Source organism: Arachis hypogaea, chromosome 20 (assembly GCF_003086295.3).
Source record: "Arachis hypogaea cultivar Tifrunner chromosome 20, arahy.Tifrunner.gnm2.J5K5, whole genome shotgun sequence".
NCBI classification, from domain to species: domain Eukaryota; kingdom Viridiplantae; phylum Streptophyta; class Magnoliopsida; order Fabales; family Fabaceae; genus Arachis; species Arachis hypogaea.
Window position 1 is genome coordinate 58,857,146 of NC_092055.1, and position 17,937 is coordinate 58,875,082.

General features: G+C 40.7%; 1 non-coding gene across 1 annotated transcript; it reads left to right on the forward strand.

Moving 5' to 3' along the window:
- Nucleotides 1–11,639: 11,639 nt before the first annotated feature.
- On the forward strand, nucleotides 11,640–11,743 carry LOC112788523 (small nucleolar RNA R71). Its single transcript, XR_003195882.1, has one exon. It is a non-coding gene; the product is annotated as a small nucleolar RNA R71 (small nucleolar RNA).
- Nucleotides 11,744–17,937: the final 6,194 nt, after the last annotated feature.

The following is a 17,937-nucleotide window of genomic DNA, read 5'->3' on the forward strand; positions in this document are numbered from 1 at the left end:
TGTGGCTTGTTCGAGAGCGTCCTTAAAGTCGAAACAGTCTTGTGTCCTGTGCCCGTATCCTCGGTGGTAGTCGCAATAAAGGTTTTGCTGCCACCCGTTCTTTCTTTAAGTTGCCGGGCTTTTGGGATGATACCTCTGTCCGCTATTTGGTGGTATATCTCGGTAATTCGAGCTGTTAGGGGTGTGCAATTGGAGAATTTGCCGATTCTAGGCGGTCGGTTTGCGTTTGTTGGCTTAGGGTGGTCCCTCTGATTTTCTCTGGGTGGTGGGTTATGCCGGGGCGCCGAACTGCCGTGCTGGGTGTTGCCGTGTTGCCGTTTATTGGCGGCGATGACCTGGCTGACTTCCTTGTCATTGATGTAATCTCTGGTGACATTCTGGATCTCGTGCATGGTCCATACTGGTTTGGTGATAAGGTGTTTTTGAAAATCTTCGTTCATGAGCCCGTTGGTTAGACAGAGACTTGCGACGGAATCCGTGAGTCCGTCGACCGTTAGGCATTCATCATTGAAGCGGTCGAGGTATTTCCTTGTGGATTCGTCTTGTTTCTGTGTGACCCCTAGTAGACTGATGGGGTGTTTGGCTTTAGTGATTCTAGTTGTGAATTGGGCCATGAATTTTCGCGAGATGTCGTGGAAGCTGGTTATGGATCCGTTTGGGAGGGCGTTGAACCACTTATTGCTGGCTCTGCTAGGGTTATCAGGAAAGCTCTGCATCGGACTGCGTCGGCTGCTCCTTCTAGGTTCATTCTGCCTCGTTAGGTGTTCCTGGGGATCTTTTGTTCCGTCGTACTTCATATCCGTGGGTTTATCGAAACATTTGGGGAATTTTGCTTTTAAGATCCTTTCTGTGAAGGGGGTAGCTCCAATTATCGTGTGGTCGTTCCTCGTGCGCTTGGTGTCTCGGTGTCGTCGGTCGTCTTCCGTGTGAGCGGGATCGCAGGAGATACTGCAGTCGTATCTATCGCGTCTTTGACCGCGCGAGGTGATTCTATCATGCCTTTTGGCGTGTCGCCGTTCTGGCGATCTGCCGTGGCGGGATCTGAATCTAGAAGTCGCATGACTTTCGTTTCCGGTGATGCGTTTTTCTTTTGCGGCGATCCGGCCCTTGAGTTCTTATACTGGGTGGCAGAGCTCCTGGATTATTTGGGCCGACTTTTCTTCCAGGTTCTCGGGATGCCGGGTTTTTGTGATGATAGTAGTGTCTTCTTTGTTATGGACAGTGCTTGCAATCCTTCTGTGGAGTATAGCTTCTTGGTTTTCAGGGGTAGGGTTCCGCGTTCTGGAGCCATCTTGATGGCTGACGGAATGTGCTTCAAATTCGTCCGCCATTCCGACTCAACCGACGTAGTATTCCCCACAGACGGCGCCAATGTACCGGATGTCTTCGGTGCGGGTTGAGAGATGGATCGGGAACTTGCGGGTCGAGGCGGATGCCGGATGATTTGACTGAAGTAATGGGGGGAGGTACCTGCAAAGACACTCCGACGCTCAAGTCAGAATGGATCTAAGAGGTATAAGGTGTGAGGAATGAATGAATACCTGTAGGGACTTGGGTCCTCTATTTATAGGTGATGGGAGTTATCTTATCTTATCTTGTTTGGCTAAGATAGGGAAGACGTTTGATTTCGAAAGTCGGTTAGGAGTTCTAGCGGGCCGGCTTCGGGCCTTCTAGAAGAGAGAGGCGGGTTGGACCCGTGAAGCCGGGTTCGGGTCTAACCTTGGATCCGGGATCCGAGGGTCGGATCCGTAACACAATCCAAATTAGAATTATATTTTTAAATAAAAGAAAAACAAAGAAAAAATTTTGTACAACCAAAAAAATATAAATAAAAAAAAGGTGAATGATGATTGAAGTAAAATTAGGGTTAGATAAAAGTTATATAATCTATTGTTGAATTGGTTATTTGAGCTTGTAAGTCGGTCCTTAATTTTTATAGGGATATTTTTGTCTTTATAAAATTATCTATAAGAGTATTTGATAAATTAAAATTTAAAATTATATTTTTTAATTCATTTAAACAAATCTAATTCTAAAATAATTTTTATCGTTTAAATTTCTAGTTTTTTGATGTATTTAAACAACGTCAATACCAAAAAGATGATTTAGTCTTTTTATTAATATTCAAATAAATATTTTATAATTTTTAAATTAATCTTTTTTTAAAGATAATTTTATCTTTTTAAATTTAAATATAATTTTTTTTAGTTTTGTTCTTTTTAAAATTAAATTATATTTTTAATTCAAATTAAATAACTTTAATCTTAAAAAAAATTTTAGTCTTTTAAAATTAATACAAAAAAATATGTTTGACTTTTCAATTTTTTAAACGTTTTATAATAATGTTACAATACTTTTTTATTATAATAATATTATAATAATATTATAATAATTTAATATGAGTAATGTTAATCCAAAAACATGACGGGTTTAAAATGACCCAAATTGAAATAATAATAATCTTAGTCCAAACAAATTTTAAATAAAAAGGACAAAAAATAAATATAAGTGTTAACTTTTATTTAACTCTTTAAAAGGAGTTTTAATACTCCAAAAGTTCAAAGAGCATTGGATCAGGCACCTAGTTTACTAGTCATGGATAGTATTTCGAGTTATAAATGAACTTCCAATTTTATTGTAATTGAGGAACTCGCGAACATGAACTTGTTTGAGCACAAATTACGTTGGAAGTGCTACCTGCAAAAATACATAAATTTCTCGGCCCAACCCTTTTTAATAAATAAATTATATTAATTGATATATGTAAATTTTGATAAATATAAATGTAGATTATATTATTTTATGTGTACAAATTGAAAACAATAGAACTCAGTTAATTAAGTGCTAGCTGTACTAGAGGTCTCTCGTACGGGTAGTGAGATGGATCAGACTTGCGAGTCAAGGCAGTTGTCGGATCGTTTGATTGGAGCGGCGAGAAATGGTACCTACAAAGACATTCTAACGCTCAAGTCACAATGAATTTGAGAGGTACAAAGTTGTAGAATGAGTGACGTACCTAAGGGGCCTCTGGTAGTCTAGCTCCCCATTTATATAGATTGGGATAGTTATCTTATCTTATCTGTTAAGATAAGAGGGATATTTGATTTCAAATGTTGGTTAGGAATTGTAGGGATGATTCGAACAGCAAGGGGGTCGAGGCCCGCTAATCACATCGGAGGTCGCTCCGAGTTGGGAGATCCGGTAACCGGGTTCGTAACAGTTTCTCCCAGATTGAGAGAGCGAGTATACTTGGTTTCGTTGGTGAAGGGGCTTTTTTGGTTGCCATTGCATGGCTTGGCGAGGAGTACGCCATCCAGGTTCCTTGGTTGAGGTTGGGGATTCAGGGTGCTCCTAGCCGTTTCATGGTCAGACGAGGAGTGCGTTGTCTGGGGGTTGCGTGCAAGATCGGTAAACCGTCGAGTGATTTGTCTTGTCACATGCCCGTTGCTCTTCCCAAAGGGAAGTTTGTCAATTGTGTTCTCCTATGTGTCATAATGACATTTAATGCGAGGAGACTTTTTTGGTCTCTCTTTCCATTTTTGCCCTTTGCCTCTTCATGTTTCTTTTCAAAACGTTTGGTTTTTTTATTTGTAACCATTTCTATTTCTCCTTTTATTTCCCTCGCTCGTGGTTCTCTCCTTCTACTCTATTTTGTATTTTTCTTTTTGCTGCTTTGACCTTTCTGGTTTGTTCGTGCATTTGTGTGCTCATCCTGTACTTTGTGCTACTCCTTGCGTTTCGCTTTACTCCAATTTAATCAAGTTGGTATTTTTTTTTTCTTTTTGGTATATGTTTTAACTGTCTGTTTTTTGTGTTTGCCTTTCGACTGCTCTATATTCTGCATTTCTCTATTTAGAGCTATTTTTCTGTACGAGTGTTAGTTTATTAGAGGGAGTGTGTAAAAATCGCAATTAATTGAACTGGTTAATTAAGTGGTTACGTTGCCCAAATTTGATTCCAAAAGTTAGAGTGGGAATTTGAGGTTTTTAACATCATTCTAGGACTCAGTGGGTCTTTCTGAGTCAGAAAATGTGTTTTCTGCAAAAAATCGTAAAAACCTGCAAACCGGTAATTGAACCGGTTGAACCGGTTCAAGTTTGTCTGGTGTTGCGCGAGAAAAAGTAGAAAACAGTCAAAAACCTTAGAAAAGTAGTAGAAACGAAAAACCAGGCTTTAATTTTAAAGGTTTGGCCTGAAGTTGAGCCAAACGGGCTAAAGACGCTAACGGGTTGAACCGGGCGCAAGTTGGACCCAGGTCCAACATATATAAAGGTTCATTTAATGAACCCTAGTCTCATAAATACACACACACACTTCAGATTTGAGAAAGGGAGGAGAGGAAGAAGAAACCCTAATCAGCTCAATCTTCCCAAGCTCATATCTTGAGCTATAGAGCTCCGATTTACGTGCCGTCAGCGGTTACGCGTTTCTTGTGAAGAGCTCTACAAAACCCACCCAAGAAACTCTAGAGGTAAGCTTGAAATCTCCCCAGTTCTTCTCTCCAAAATTTCGGGTACCTAGGGTTTTTGAGTAAGTGAGTTTTTGTTATTCTCTATGTTTAGGTTCACTCTAATCCTTGATTGGCTTTGGATTTTGCCATCCAAATCTGTTGAGAAAGGTAAGAGCCTTTGATCTTTGTGAACTTTTGATTTATGTTGAGTCCTAGGTTAATTTTTTGGTGATTTATATGTATATAGCGTGATTATTGTGAGTTTGGAGCTTGTTGGAGCTACTTTGGTGGTTGGATTTTGGTTGAAAGCTCATTTGGTTCATATTGGAAATCGGCCAAGGTATGGTTTCGGTTTCTTCTATGTAGTATATAATATTCATGGACACTTAGGCTAGTGACCCATAGGATAGGATTGGATTTGAATGATTGATGAGTTGTTGGATGTTATTACCCCTTTGCCTCACATTAGAGCCCACGTTAACTAGGTTAATGTGGCTTCTAACGTGGCCTTGCCAAACTTCGAGAACATTAGTGACACTCAACATTGTCACTAACGTTCCAGTGTGCCCCTATTTGCTTCACGTTAAAGCCCACGTTAACTAGGTTAACGTGGCTTCTAACGTGGCCTTGCCAAACTAAGAGAACGTTAGTGACACTCAACATTGTCACTAACGTTCCAATGTGCCCCTAGATCTCATGTTAGAGTCCACGTTAACTAGGTTAACGTGGCATCTAACGTGGCCATTCTTAGCCGTCCCAACGTTAGTGACAATGTTGAGTGTCACTAACGTTGGCTCATCATTCATTCCTCATCGTTAGCTTCCACGTTAACTAAGTTAACGTGGCTCCTTGGGGGTTTGTGTGGTTGCTTCCAACGTTAGTGACAATGTTGAGTGTCACTAACGTTGTCGACAACTCTCACTTCTCACGTTAGCTCCCACGTTAACCAAGTTAACGTGGGAGTTAACGTGGTGTGTTGCATCCTTAGGCCAACGTTAGTGACAATGTTGAATGTCACTAACGTTGGCTTCTCTTCCCCCTTTAACGTTAGAGGCCACATTAACTAGGTTAATGTGGGCTCTAACGTGGCCACTCATGAGTGTTTGCCAACGTTAGTGACAATGTTAAGTGTCACTAACGTTGGCTCAACTTCCCTTCTCCACGTTTGAGTGCACGTTAACTTAGTTAACGTGACTCTTAACGTGGGCAATGATGGCTTTGAGAGTGTTATTGGTAATCACTTTTCTCATTAACCTTGCAAGTTACCTCCCTTTCCTTGCTTCCTTTGGTCCTGAAATCAAGCAACAGAGTGCATCAAAGTTCTAGTCCAAGTCATGGGTAATGCAGCATACAATTTGTCACTAAATTCATGCAAAATCCTCATGAAATAATGTAAAATGCACAATGTATGCTTGAATCAAGGTGTAGGTGAATATCTACCCAAAACTAGCTTATTTCCTAAAGAAATGCATGAAACTACCCTAAAAACAGTAAAGAAAAGGTCAGTGAAACTGGCCAAGATGCCCTGGCATCACAACACCAAACTTAATGCTTGCTTGTCCCTAAGCAAGTACTGGAACAAGAGAATGATGAATGGAATATCCAGAGGAATGAGTCATTCTTGTGGAAGTCATGTTACTGATTTTATGGTGGTTTCATACATAGCAACTTAGGTTCATTCCATTATTGGCTTTCAGACTTTTATCATGTCCCTAAACACTTACTTTGTTTATATCCCATGAGACTTTTATTCATTGATCCTTTTATTGTTATTTCAAGGGTTATTTGTGTTATTTAGGCTAAGTGCTCTGTAAGGGGGCAACTCTTTAAGATAAGCTTTCAACCAACACTCCCGAACCAGTTGGTTCAAGGTGTTAGGTGTTGAAGCACCCCTAAGGACTTACTCCCTCAAGTCTCTCCCCCATACATACACACCACAGGCATATAGTTCATTTATTTTCTTTTTTGAGACCTTGGTGTCTAGCACCTCTTTGGGTTACTAAATGCTCTGTAGTGAGGGTTACTCTTGATAGTGGATTTTCAGCTGATAATCCCGGGTCAGTTAACCCAAGTTACCAGGTGATAAAGCACCCCTAAGAGCTTATTCATCCAAGTAGATCCCTCACACAGGAGCACCACAGACACTTGTCTCAAGGTCCAAACCATTGGTGCCTAGCCTTATTGCTTACTCTTTTTCTTTTGTTTTTTCACTTCCATTGTTCTTTCCCTTTTCTCTTATTAGGATCTTGTTATTAACTTAGTCTCATGGGTATATCCAAAGTCAAGTATTCAGGATAGATAGTTTTCCTCCTAGCCTTGTGGTTGAACCAACTTAGCTAACTTATGACTACCCCAAAGATTCATGAATGCACTTCCACATTATGAACTCTACTCTGGTCCTTTAAAAACATAAACATTCTCTTCTTCATTTGATTTAAAGGGACAAGCTTACAAGAAAGTAAAGTAAGGATGCAGTGACATAAAGACTAGTGCACATAGACTTTCTTCAATACCAAAAACTTAAAAGACATAATTGAAAAAGGTTTAAACATAACATGGAAGCAAGTTCTATTTCATACAAGATCTTCCTTATTTAAAACATAGAGAAAGATGGAACAAAGAAGGAACTCCACCACCTTTTACTGTTGTGGATGTCCATGCTCTTTTCCTTGCTTGTCCTCCTTGTTTTCTCTTGCATTTCCTCGCATCCTTGCCAATCTTGCTTGCTTCCAATCCTCAAGTGCCTTCCTCACTGACTCATGACTCTCTTCCACCCTTTGTCTTTCCTTTCGTGCTAATTCATCCTTCATTTCGTCATACTTGGCTATTCCTGGATGCAATATTGGCAGCTGTCCCACTAAGTAACCGAGCCTGGCTTGAGTGTTTATATGATGTCCTGTTTCGCTCATGTAAACTCCTTCTGCGAATGCCCTTTGCTCGTCCAATAGTTCTGCCTGTTCTATTTGTCTTCGATGCATCTTATGTATGTGCGCCCCTTGATGTGCTTGGATGTTGATTAGCCTCTGGGTGGATTCTTGTTGCTCGTTTTGCCTTTGTTTCATCCTGTTGAATGTTTCTCCCCATTGTTGTCCTTGACTTAGTTGCTGTTCCATTATTTGCCTTTGCCATTCACCTTGCTGAGTCATCCATCTTAAAAGTGTTTCTTCTTGCTGCCCCATCATCTGTAGTTGAAGCTCTTTCTGTGCTCCTTGGCTTTCCAAATATTGTCTAGACAAGCCATCAATGGCCTCCTGCAATTGGTGCATGTCCAAGGTCTGTTGTGCTTGACCCTCTAAGACTTGTCTTTCCACTACTTGAGGGGCTGTTTTCTTCCTTTGCTTCCGCTGAGGCAAAGGGGATGCTGCAGCTTTCATCCTTCGTACAGTTATTGGGATGCCTTCCTTTATCCACATGGGGTTCTCATCTTCAAAAACCACCCCAGCTTTCTTGCATATTCGGTAAATAGTGCTGGGGTAACCTAACGTTCCTCTTGAGTCGCTTTTCTCTGCCATCTTTCTAATACCTTCAGCTATGAGTTCATGAACCTTGATTTCTCCTCCCTTCAGTATACAGTGCACCATTGTGGCTCTCTTGACATTCACCTCCGAGTTGTTTGTAGCTGGGAGAATAGACCTTCTCACTAGCTCAAACCACCCCTTGGCTTCAGGAGTGACATCTGTTCTCTTGATGAACTTTGGGTTATTTCCCGCACCCCTTTCCCAGTCAGCTCCTGGTACACAAATATCTTGCAGAATCTGGTCATAATTGGGATTGTCCAATCTTGAGTGATAGCTTTCTTCTTCAAATTATATAGACCGTAGCTTCAATGCCCTCATGACACTCATGGGACCAAAGTCCACCATCTTTCCTCTCACAAAGCTTGTGTAAGACTCATCTTTCTTATCATATCGAACCGCATTTGCATAAAATTCTCTTATGAGATTTGCATTCACCTTAATGACCGGGTCAGTGAGGAGCTCCCATCTTCTCCTTTCTATCTTCTCTGTAATTTCGGGGCACTCAGTCTTTGTAACTTGAAATCCCAGCTCATAAATGATTTCCTTATCAACCATCCACCCATATTGCAATGCATGATGCAAGCTTCTAAATCTCCTTTCATCATATGGGTGTTCTTCCATGGGTTCCTTTCCCTTCCTTGTTTTAGAACCCGAAGACGCCATGAATGATAGTTAATATGTGAAGGTGGTAAGGTTGTGGAAACTTTTGGTTGTTTAGGGTTTTATGGAAATGAAGAGAGTGAGGGGAGGAATGTTTGTAATCGGATAGAGGGTGTCTTGTACCAAAAGGAAGAGTGGTGAAGGGTGTGTGATGACGATGAAGGGTAGTACGGACAAGGGTCGTTTATATAGAGAAATTGTGAGAGAATGGAGGGTGTAGATTGATGAAGTGGTCACTTGATGGACGGTTGGGGTTATGCATGGCTAGAAGACAAGGATCATCACTTTATGATGGAGATTGCTCGGTCTTCTAGGGGTGCCATTTTTTCAATGTTGCATGGCAACATTTTCCGATGTATTCCCTTTTTAGAACAAGTGTGTAGCCCCTCCTTTTGTGGTGTTCGAACCTTCTTTGTTTGGTTGTCCAATCTATCCCTTTTTATGCTCCTTTTCTTTTCCTATAAAGACAAAATAAGAAAAGTAAGAAAAGATATTAAAATGACCATATGAACTTTACGGCTAATATTAATAAAAGGGAAGAAAGGATTTGATTTTTTTATTTATGAATTCCAACTAACTAACTAACTATTGGTGGGTCCTTATATGCATCTTGGTGGCACCATGGGGTGACACCAAACTTAGTTTGAAGCAATGTGATGAAAAGTTTTGTTCAAAGCTCCCAAGACTAGCATGCATCTTGGTTTGCTTTGAACACCAAACTTGTTCTTCACTATATACTGCATGATAAAGATTTCACCAAGTGTTTGTCAAGTTTGGGTTGAAATTCATAAACATTGATTTATTCATTATTTTAAAAACATATAAAACATGGGTTGCCTCCCATGAAGCGCTTCTTTAGCGTCACTAGCTTGACGCTTTTCCTTCATTAGGGTGGTTGGTAGTGCTTAAAGTCCTCCCCTCTTGCTGTGGACTTATATCCATTGGTTGGATCAATGATCTCCATATGTTCCAGGGAAAGAACTCTATTGATAGTGAAGACCTTGGGTAACTGAGATGGTACAGTGGGGAGATTAGGGGGAATATCTGGGAAGTAAGCTGAGACAACTCTATCCCCTGGAGAGAAATCTTCCGTAGGGATTTTCTTGTTCCTCCACCTCCTTGGTACCTTCTTCTTTGTTTCTTTTGATGTTGCCTTCCCCTTGGTGACCTCTTTTTCTAAAGGAGTTGTGGTGCTGTCTTCACCTGCCTCTAGAGGTTTAAGTTCCTCCAACTTTTCCTTGAGCTGTGGCAATTGCTGTTTTCCTTGTTTATCTATTAAGGGGATCTCAGAATGAACTGGCTGTGCTTCAGTGCTTGTTTCCTCCTTCAGTGTCTCATTTTCATTTGTGCTTAGTTCCTTATCCTCTTGATCTGTTTCTTGTGAGAGTTTGAAAACATTGAAGCTGAGTCGTTCATCATGGATTCTCAATATTAGCTCCCCTTTCTCTACATCGATAAGTGCTCTGGCCGTAGCTAGGAATGGTCTTCCCAATATGATTGGATGAGTGTGACTCTCTTCCATGTCCAGGATGACAAAGTCTGTTGGGAGAAAGTATTTCCCAACTTTTAGCAACACATTTTCCACCACTCCTATTGCTTGCTTTTGAGTTTTGTCAGCCAGTTTGATGATTACATCTGTGGGTATTATCTCATTGATCTGCAGCCTCTTTGCCAGGGATAAGGGTAGTAAGTTGATGCTGGCCCCCAAATCACATAGTGCTCTATCGAACATAGTTTCACCTATGGCACAAGGGATGTGAAAACTCCCTGGATCTCTTCTTTTTGTAGGCAACTCAGGTTAAATAAGGGCACTACATTCCTTGTTCATTACTATAGTCTGGCCTCCTTTGAGTGAGCCTTTCCTGGGAAGAAGTTCCTTCATATACTTGATGAATGCAGGCATTTGTTGAATTGCCTTGATGAATGGTATGTTCACATGCAGAGATGCAAACAAGTCTAGGAACCTTGAGTATATTCTTTTTCCCACAGCACCATTGAGCAGTTGAGGGAAGGGTGCATAGAGCTTCAGCAGCTCTTGTTGTGAGATTTCTGGTTCTTGGCAATCTCTATCCTCTTCCTTTGTTGAGTTGTCTTCAGGTTGTTTGCAAAGTTTGCGTTGCTTGTCTTCAGTCTCTTGATCACTCGCAGTGACCATTTTGCAATCTTCCCATCTTACTTTCTTTGCTTCTCCTTTGGGGTTTTTCTCCGTGTCACTTGGGAAGCTATCAGTAGGTTTGGGAATCTTCTCAGCTAAATATCCCACCTGAAATTCCAGCTTCCTGATGGTCTCTCCCTGGTTCTTAATATTAGCTCGCACCTCCTCTTTGAACACCTTATTTTCTTGAATCTCTTGGCATATTCCTTCAAGTAAGGCTTCAATCTTAGAGAGCTTGTCATCAATTGATGAGCGATTCAGAGCAGATGTGCTATTTTGGTTATGATAGGCGTGTGGAGAAGTGTTGTTGTGGGGGTGTTGAGATGTCCTTTGTGTGAATTGCTGGTGAGCTGCATTGTTGTTGGAGTTGTAACGTCTCTGGTCTTGGTTTTGATCTTGCTCACTTCCCCAACCAAAGTTTGGGTGGTTTCTCCATCCAGGATTGTAGGTCTTGGAGTATGGATCATAGTTTTTCCTTGGTGAATTCCCAATGTAGTTAGCTTGCTCCTGACTCCCCTCTGCTTCTACATTCACTCCTTCTTGGGTTGTTGATAAAGTGGAGATTGCTGCTACTTGGTTCATCTCCATCTTCTTGGTGAGGTCAGCCAGCTGCTGGGTAATGAGCTTGTTTTGGGCCAACAGAGCATCTACATTGTTTAGCTCCATTACTCCTCTTGTGTTCCCTCTTTCGGAAGCATAGAAGTAGTCGTTCTTTGCTACTGTTTCAATAACATCTATGGCTTCCTCAATAGTCTTCTTCTTGTTCAAAGATCCTCCGGTTGAATGGTCTACGGCCTTCTTTGACTCATAAGAGAGTCCTTCATAGAAAATGTGCAGCTGCACCCATTCGTTGAACATGTCAGGTGGACACCTCCTTGTTAAATCCTTGAACCTCTCCCACGCTTCATATAGAGTCTCACCATCTTGTTGCCTGAAAGTTTGGACCTCAGCTCTCAGCCTATTGATTCGTTGAGGAGGGTAAAATCTTGCTAAAAATTTGTTCACCACGACTTCCCAAGTTATCAAGCTTTCCCTTGGGAAGGATTCCAGCCACTTGGCTGCTTTGTCCTTAAGTGAGAATGGAAATAGGAGCAGTCTATAGGCGTCAGGGTGAACACCATTAGACTTCACTGTGTCACATATTCTCAGGAAGGTGGTCAAATGTTGATTGGGGTCTTCTTGAACACCTCCTCCAAACGAGCAGTTGTTCTGAACAAGGGTGATGAGCTGTGGTTTAAGTTCAAAGTTGTTGGCATGGATTGTTGGCTTTTGGATGCTACTTCCACAATTTCCTGGGTTTGGATTGATGTAAGAGCCCAAAACTCTTCTATCCTCCCCAGCATGATTTGCTCTACCTCCTCCCCCATGGTTGTGATCCTCTTCTTCATGATGGTTTTCCATGTTGTCTTCCATGTTTATTTCAAAGAATTCCTCTTCTTCCTCAGCACCAACCACTTTCTTTCCTCTTGCCTCCCTCCTTAATCTAAGGAAGGTCCTCTCAGGTTCAGAATCGAAGGAAGTTGAAGCCCCGCTTCTTCTCCCTGTCATACAACCATCAAGTGCAAGCATGAAAAGATAGGTGCAGAAAGTATTTGTGTCAGAATTACTGTTAGTTGTGGGTGATGCAATATATCAAACCGTTAGTGGGTTAGCAAACAGAATTGAAAATAACAAAGTAAAACAAAAGAGTAGAGGGGGAAGGGAAGAAGTTTGACGAAAACAAAAAGTAAATCACTCAAACAGAAAATAAAATTCACAAAAATAAAAATGCTCAATCTAGTGATCTTCCAATTTAATCATTGTTGATGCACAATCAATCCCCGGCAACGGCGCCATAAACTTGATGCACGGAAAACTTGTCTCTCAACAAATCTCCTTTCGGCAAGTGTACCGAATTTGTCGTCAAGTAAAAACTCACAATAGAGTGAGGTCGAATCCCACAGGGATTGATTGATCAAGCAACTTTAATTAGAAGAATGTTCTAGTTGAGCGAATCCAGAATTTGGGTTGAGAGTTGCAGAAAATAAAATGGAGGGAATGTAAATAACAGAAAAGTAAATGCTAGAATTAAAGGACTGGAAGTAAATGACTAAAAATAAATTGCAGAATTGTAAATGGGAATGAGGGATTTGCTCATAAAAGTAAATGGCAGAAATTAAAGAGAATGGGTAAGATTAGAGAGAGATGGGGAGTTCATTGGGCTTAGGAGATGTTGCAATTCTCCGGATCAAGTTCATTTTCATCTCTTCCTCAATCAATGCACTCATTGATCTCCTTGGCAATCTTAAGTGATTGAATTAAAATTTCTTGCAATTCAATCTCTCAAATCTTGATCAATAGCCAATTCCTTGGTCAATTGCTCATGAGAAGAGATGAAGTATGGTCACTGATTATACCACATGCATTTCCCAAATCAAGTATTGAGAGGTTTATAGTCACATACCCATCCAAACCCAATTTGGTCCAGCATGAGAAAGCATTTCTAGCTTGATCTCTTCATTCCTCTTTCAAGGTTCAAAAGAGATCCAAGTTTGAATAGCTTCTCTTCCAAAATAACTACTCAATGGGATGAAGATCGAAAGCTTTCAAGTAAAATAAAGAGAAAAGATAGAAGAAGAATAATGAAAATTAGTATTGATCCATCAAATTACAACAGAGCTCCCTAACCCAATGAAAGGGGTTTAGTTGTTCATAGCTCTTGAAAATGAAAATAAAGATGGAGAATACATCATAGAACTAGAAATTGCAGAGAAAGTAAAATACAGAGAGTAATTCTCTTTTTCCAACTTTCAGAACTCTCCTTTAACAATTCAAAGCTACTCCTATATATACTACTCTTCTCAGCTTCTAGTTTGCTCTTCAAGTCTTGGGCCTTTGGATCTTGAGTTTGAAGCAGTTCTTTCCTTCATTTGGGCTTAGCTTTACTTGCAGAGAGAAAGTGCTAAGTGGGCAGAGATTTTAGCTCAGGGCGTTAGGGGTGTTAACATTTAGTGAAAGTATAAGTTCGAGAACGTTAGTGACACTTAACATTTTCACTAACATTCCAATGTACCCCTTTTTCTCACGTTAGAGCCCACGTTAACTAGGTTAATGTGGCTTCTAATGTGGCCTTGCCAAACTTCGAGAACGTTAGTGACACTCAACATTGTCACTAACGTTCCAGTGTGCCCCTATTTGCTTCACGTTAAAGCCCACGTTAACTAGGTTAACGTGGCTTCTAACGTGGCCTTGCCAAACTAAGAGAACGTTAGTGACACTCAACATTGTCACTAACGTTCCAATGTGCCCCTAGATCTCACGTTAGAGTCCACGTTAACTAGGTTAACGTGGCTTCTAACGTGGCCATTCTTAGCCGTCCCAACGTTAGTGACAATGTTGAGTGTCACTAACGTTGGCTCATCATTCATTCCTCATCGTTAGCTTCCACGTTAACTAAGTTAACGTGGAAGTTAACATGGCTCCTTGGGGGGTTGTGTGGTTGCTTCCAACGTTAGTGACAATGTTGAGTGTCACTAACGTTGTCGACAACTCTCACTTCTCACGTTAGCTCCCACGTTAACCAAGTTAACGTGGGAGTTAACGTGGTGTGTTGCATCCTTAGGCCAACGTTAGTGACAATGTTGAATGTCACTAACGTTGGCTTCTCTTCCCCCTTTAACGTTAGAGGCCACGTTAACTAGGTTAACGTGGTCTCTAACGTGGCCACTCATGAGTGTTTGCCAACGTTAGTGACAATGTTAAGTGTCACTAACGTTGGCTCAACTTCCCTTCTCCACGTTAGAGTGCACGTTAACTTAGTTAATGTGACTCTTAACGTGGGCAATGATGGCTTTGAGAGTGTTATTGGCAATCACTTTTCTCATTAACCTTGCAAGTTACCTCCCTTTCCTTGCTTCCTTTGGTCCTGAAATCAAGCAACAGAGTGCATCAAAGTTCTAGTCCAAGTCATGGGTAATGCAGCATACAATTTGTCACTAAATTCATGCAAAATCCTCATGAAATAATGTAAAATGCATAATGTATGCTTGAATCAAGGTGTAGGTGAATATCTACCCAAAACTAGCTTATTTCCTAAAGAAATTCATGAAACTACCCTAAAAACAGTAAAGAAAAGGTCAGTGAAACTGGCCAAGATGCCCTGGCATCAAATGGTTTATTATTAAACCTATTTTGGTTTCTTCGCCCTTGATTATTGTTGAAGCCTTGCTAAGGCTTCTGTTGATCTCTCCATGAAAGGTTTGGGTGATTTCTCCATGAGGAATTGTAGGTGTTTCCATAGGGTTCTCCCATATAATTCACCTCCTCCATTGTAGGTTGATCTGGATCATAAGCATCTCTTTCATTGGAGGTGTCTTGAGTGCTGCCAGTTGCAGCTTGCTTTCCAGTCAAATGCTGAGAGATCATATTGACCTGTTGATTCAAGATCTTGTTCTGAGCCAATATGGCATTCATAGTGTCAACCTCCAAGACTCTTTTCTTCTGAGCTACCCGATTGTTCACAGGGTCCCTCTCAGAAGTGTACATGAATTGGTTATTTGCAACCATTTTAATGAATTTCTGTGCCTCTGCAGGCGTTTTCTTCAAGTGGAGTGATCCACCGACAAATTAGTCTAAAGACATCTTGGACATCTTAGATAGACCATCATAGAAAATACCTAGGATACTCCATTCTGAGAGCATGTCAGGAGGACATCTCCTAATCAGTTGCTTGTATCTTTCCCAGGCTTCATAGATGGATTCACCCTCTTTTTGTCTGAAGGATTAAACTTCCACCCAGAGCTCGCTCATATTTTAAGGTGGAAAGAACTTGGCCAAGAAAGTATTGACCAACTTTTCCCAAGAGTCTAGGCTTTTCTTAGGTTGAGAATCCAACCATATCCTGGCTCTGTCTCTAACAGCAAAAGGGAAAAACATATGTGATAAACCACTATTTTATGGTTTATCTTGTGTTTAATTGAGTGGTTTCAACAAGCCTTCACCCACTTATTCATATGATTTGCATGATTTTACAATCCCTTCCTAGTTTTATCCTATGGTTGAAAACTTGCTTCCAAGAGATCTTTAATTAGTATATTTTAATTCTCTTTTATACCATTCAAGGCCGTGATCCGTGTGTTAAGTGTTTCAGGCTTTATAGGGCAGGAATGGCTTAGAGAAGGGAGAGGAAGCTTGCAAAAATGGAAGGAACACAAGAAACTAAGGAGATGACCAGCGAGCACCGACGCTCACGCATGGCTCATGCGAGCGCGTGGAATGGAGAAATTTACAGTGACGCGTGCGCATGCCTGACGCGTATGCGTGGATCGGAGTCTGCACAAAGAATGCGCACGCGTGGATGACGCGTACGCGTGACAAGGAAATTTGCCAAATAACGCGCACGCGTGACTGACGCGTACGCGTGACATGCGCGATCTGCAGAAATAACAGAAAATGCTAGGGGCGATTTTGGGCCGAGTTTTGATCCAGTTTTTGGCCCAGAAACACAGAATAGAGCCAGGGAACATGCAGAGACTCAGGGGGGACATTCACACATTCTCATGACGCGTAGTCTAGTTTAGTTTTTCCAATCTTAGAGAGAATTCTACTCCTTCCTCTAGGGTTCTTCACTTTCATAGTTTTAGAGTTTCATGCTTTTGCTTTTGGACTCTAAGAAGGATCATTTCCTCCGTGGAAGTTTCATTATTCTAGTTTGTTTTCTTAATTCCCTTTCTTTTTACTGCCCATTGACCCTGTTTGGATAAGTATGTTGCATTTTGGGATTTATTAATTCAATAACCTTTTTACTTTTAATTAATTTTTAATTATTGTCTATCATGTTTTCCTTTTATTCCCCTTTTAATTATGTGAATTTTATATTCATGATAATGGAGTAGTTCCCTAACTTGATTGGGAGTTGATTGAAAGGAGAACCTTGAGTTGGGATACTCAAGTGTTAATTCTAATGGATAGTTGATGACTGACAACTCTAGTCTCTCACTCTAATCCCTTCTTAGGAAAGGGTTGGGACCTGTGACATAGTTGGTTAGTTAGTTACTTGACTTTTCCTTATTAATTAAGGGATGACCAAGTAGAGCAACAACCTTTTATTATTAACTTGGGAAATTCCAACAAGGATAGAAATTGCAATTAATCTTCTCCCGATCAAGGTTTTTAATTTAATTATATAAATTCTCTCGTTAATTTCCGTTGTTTAATTTTACAATTATTTATTTTCCTATTTCTCAAACTCAAAATTTCTGGGAAAACCTCTGACCAATAAGCTGCACTCTTTTGTCAACTCGTTGGGAGACGATCTGGGACTCATACTCCAGTAATCTTATTCTTAAATGTTTGATAACTCTTCTAAATTGACAGGCGGATTTTTGCTGGTTAAGAACTGTACTTGCAATGCATTTTTATTATTAATTTCTTAATCGGCCAATTTTCGCCGCGTCAATTTTTGGCGCCGTTGCCGTGGAGCTGCAATAGTGTGCTAATTTATTGGTTGGAATTTATTTATTTGCATTTTATTTTATTTTATTTTATTACCATGAATTATATGTTTCTTTTGTTGAATGACGCGTTCACTGCCTGATCCGAGCTTAGCCTCATTTGATCCTGAAATTGAAAGAACTCTTTCACGTATTAGGCAAGCTCGGGGTCGGTTAGCCTCTGAGGGTGGTGAAGTGGTTGTTGCCAATTAACCAGTCTTATCTGAGAGCGAATCTGAACCGCCATTTGAGAAAGAAACAAGCTCTTCTACTACTGATTCAGTTGATTTACGTGCAGGTAACATGGCAGTACCCTGGAGGATTACTCTCCAGGAGGCAGGAGCCCCAGACTTTACTCTGCAACCCTATCAAGAGCTGAAAGTAAACTAATAACTATGAAGGCTCTTGGTAAGGTTATGAGAACTAGAAGTCCTATCCTAGTTATTCTCCTCAATTGTGACCATAAATTGTCCATTGCTACCACTTCGTTAACCTCTAACCATGGAGAAAAGTCAAGTGGGTGACTCAACTTGATCCCACAAGTCCTAGACAACTCCCAAGGGAAAGACTAGCATTAGTGGTATCCAAATCAATTTGCAACTTCTAATTATCGATCAACAAAGAGGTTGAATAGCTCAAGCATCACTAATTACTCTACCTAGGCCAATAGGGATAAAAATCTAC